Source organism: Lygodium microphyllum, chromosome 20 (genome assembly GCF_053477565.2).
Source record: "Lygodium microphyllum isolate KBCC chromosome 20, Lygodium_microphyllum_v1.1.10, whole genome shotgun sequence".
Classification (NCBI taxonomy): domain Eukaryota; kingdom Viridiplantae; phylum Streptophyta; class Polypodiopsida; order Schizaeales; family Lygodiaceae; genus Lygodium; species Lygodium microphyllum.
The window spans coordinates 99,272,525-99,276,708 of NC_141154.1; positions in this window are offsets into that span (position 1 = coordinate 99,272,525).

Consider the following 4,184-nt stretch of genomic DNA (forward strand, 5'->3'; position numbering starts at 1 on the left):
TCCTGATCCGCCATATCTCTAAATCGAGCCATCTGATCTGGAGACATACATATGAAGATCTCCTGTAATCCTTGTCGCAAAAACCTCTATCTGTATATTGTCCTCATCTACGCTGGGAACATTGCTTTCATCATATACTATCACACTTTAGGGAGCTGAAGGTACAACATATCACCATCGAGGTTGTCAGGGGTTTGGATAGAAAATTACCTATTCAAAATCACATACAAGAGAGATTTAACATTTGTGATATATATCATGTCGTAATAAAAGTTTTAAAAATATGAGTTCATGCACATGTTCACAATGGACCGGTAATACAAACGTGTCACGCAAATCTGTCCATCTTTTTTCAAATCTATTTCAAGGAATCTAGATGAACCTCGTCGAACAGTTGCTAGCACTCCTTCTAGTACCACTTTGAACCACTACACATCGAAAAGGATCATAGAGAAGCTATGGTAATTCACCGTGATAATACTTTGCAAGTTTCCAAAATACTCCATCTCTTCTATAATGGTGTTTGGATCCGTGGCTCACCATCGGCTCTCTTGCTCGAACTTTGCCATGATACCACAATCAGTTGTGGAGCGCATTTTGTCAAAATATACTTCATGCGGAAATGTCGTCTATGCTACCACGCCACATTGTATATTTTGTACTGTACATTGAAATGGTTAATTAGTTGTCACATATAAAATCTAGATACGATAGCTTATAAAACATGCGGTCACCTTTGAACTACATCTCCTTGAGAATTCCTTCTTCTCAATAGAGACCTCCACTCCTTCCACGAGAGGCTGCGATCAAAGCTCCATGCAACCATCGCATAGACATAAACTGCAACATCTTCTCCATGCTCTCGGGATATCAAATCGGTCGGTGGTGCATACCACGTCAAAATTCAGATTGCGCTTCTTCCTAATCTTTCTTGGCTTGCTCGTACCTAGCGAGCCACGTTTCCATGGAGGCATGGTGCAACATACAAAAATGATTCACTTTCTCCTCCATTGCAGCATCCATTTTTTTTCTATTCCATTTTCAACCACCACATCTCCGATCAGTCTATCATCATCCTTCAGTGACCATGGCATACTGTTGTCTAAATCCACTGTTAGTAGCCACTATGAGATATGCACTAACGCCTCAAACACCAACCAATCTTCAGCTATGCTACCTTCTAGCTGAGCTCATTGTCACACAAAGTCTTTTAGGATTTTCATGAAGCGCTCCAAGAAGAACATCCATCGTGTATGGACAGGTTCCGCAATCTCCACTTCATCTACAATATGCACCAAGAGGTGGTTTTGTATCGTGATCATGCTAGTGGGTAGGTAATTCTCAAAGAGAGAGACCATCTCCATTGCTCCTCGCCTTACGGGTTCAATAGAGGATGTCTTAATCTCCTTCTGTGAGATCTGTTGCACTAAATTTGACAACTTGTAAATCACCCTGCGTATTTTTGGAGTGAGACATCCTGTGATCACGATCGGTAATATAAATTGCTACAAATGAAAAAGCATGATGAAAAATGACTACACTCCAAATAGCAAAATACGCAGGCCACTTACAATCCATTTGTAGTACAAACGTGACATATCTTATGCCAATCATAGGATTTTAGCCCTGATAATTGGTCGTCTTTAGAAAATACAGATATAAGAGAATGCATCAGTCCCATTGGAGTGCGGATAGACATGATAATTTGCTTCGCAAAGGGCTCTTCTTTAGTGAACAAAACCCAAGGAATGTGAGGTAGCTGCAAGCAACCATCAGCACTCTATTGCAGCCAAAGTGCCTCCATCTTGCCTACCTCCTTTAAATCCATTTATGCCCCCACAGTGTCTCTCTTTCCTGTGATGTGGTCCCATAGTAAACTTCCCACATTCTTGAAAATATGCATGGGATCTAGCAAGTGGTTGATCTATAAGTGGGTCCAATACGAAAACTCGTAGAAAACTGAGAATCGTTGCATTATGTTTGAATACGACTCCATGTGGGCCATTTTCTACTCGTACTAGCTTTGAGCATTCATACGTGCTGGAGGTCATCCAAGAAAACCTTCTCTGAGTTCATGACCCTCTAGCAAGAAAGCATCGTGTCCTTAATATACCATCTTCTTCATGGTTCGTGACCTTCAAGAGTCTCATGATAACCTGAGGTAAGAAAACCTATCCCAACACCTCTATTTAGTGAACAACGAGCTATGATAGATATGACCAACAAGAACAGAAGCCTACTAACCTGAGTATTCATAGAATCCCAGACAATCATGCATGGTCCATATGAGAATGGCTCGTATATTGATGGACCATCAACCATTGCGCTTGCTTATATCTTCCACGACAACCCCCTCCTCCCATAGAATCTTAAGCTCATCAACTAATGGACAGAGATAGACATCCATATTCTTGACTTTGTAGCAGCCAGAAACGAGCAAGCTAAGGATCAAGTGTCCTTTCTTCATAGAAAGCCATGGTGGGATGTTGTAGTTAACAAGACTAAATCCCACACACTGTAAGATGTTGAGTGGAAACCGAATGGGTTCATGCCATCCATAGCAAGACCGAGTCAAAGATTCCTTGGCTCTTGTGTAAAGCCTGGAAAGATAGAGTCAATGTGGCTCCATGCACGTGAATCCGCTGAACTTCGTTGGACTCCTGTGAATCTATTTTGTGCTTTGCCACGTAATCAAGCTCGCCATGTCCGACGTACGAAACATGTGAAGTATATGGGGGATAAGTGGAAAGTGTCTAAGAACTTTCTGAGGGATGGTTGCCCTTGCAAGTCCTCTCGATACCTGCGAGCACCACACTTTGGACATGTCTCCATAGTCTCATACTCTCCTTGAAATAGCACACAAACACATGCATGGATGCTATTGTAGTCCATGCCAAGCTTTTGTAAAACATGTCGTGCATCATCACAAGACTCGGGCATGGTATTTTCAAGTGGTAATATATGATACTTTAGCAACCTGAAAAGAAATCATAAAACACCTTGAAAAAGCACAATTTTTTTTATAATGGTGCTGAAAAGAAATCAACGAAGCATACGTAGAAGGTACCTGAAAAACTCGGTCACACTCCCATCGCTCCATCTGTATTTTGCTTGTACACTTGGGAGTGCAAGTAGCGTCTTCAGGTGAGATACTCAACACCCATCATATAATGGTATGGATACTTCCTTTCTAAGCGGATTATATATATCGGTATCCATGGGCATCAATGCATCAATCATTGCCTCCATCTCACGCTCCAAGATTGTAGAAAAGTCTGAAAGGCTGCCTGTCTCCTCTGGTATTGACGGTATAGACTAGGTAGTGCCTTCCAAGTGGTGGATTGGCTCAAGCACTCCATCAATTGCATGCCCACGAACTCTTCTAACTAGCCATAATAGGTGCACTCCTCCTTGGGATGAGATATCACCTCCCTGTATAAAATTTACAGTCACATCCAATGTTGTTGTACATTATATTCAATTAGTTTGCAAATATAACGCATGATTGATACACATTTTTCTTACCATTTACTCTATAGAAAAGTGACGCTTTTGTCTGATTGCTAGCTTGCATTGAGGGCAAGGACACGGGATACGCTGATTAAGATACGCCTCGTGATCTTGAATATCATGACCTTCATCGGTTTTCATTTTGTCTACGTTACGACAAATAATTTGTTTTTGTTCTCATTCTCTTTTTCTTTTTGAATTTATTTGAGAAGGGATTTTTTCTCTTGTAACTTAACAAAAGTAACGTCAACTGTCCTCTTGGTTTTCTCCCCGTTTTTTTGATTCTCCCACATTCTTTGCACCTTTCTTTGCGCTCTTTGTTTTATGTTCTCTCCCATTTCTCTTTATTTCTCTCTCTCTTTCTTTGTTGCCCCTCTCTTTGTTTCTCTCCACCCCCTTATGTTTTCTCACTCGATCTCCTGTCTCCCTCTCCCTCCCTCTCTCTCTTTCCCCATTTCTTTGTTGTCTTTCAAGTTTATTCTCACTCATTCTCTCTTCATTTTTTCTTCCTCTTCTCCCTCTCTCATTTCCTATCTTTCTTACTCTCTCTCTTTCTTTATTGCCTCTCTCTTTTTTTCTATCCACCCCCTTATGTTTTTTCACTCATTCTTCTCTCTCCCTCCCTCCCTCTCCTCTCCCTCTCTTTGTTTTTCTCTAACCCTCCATGACTATGG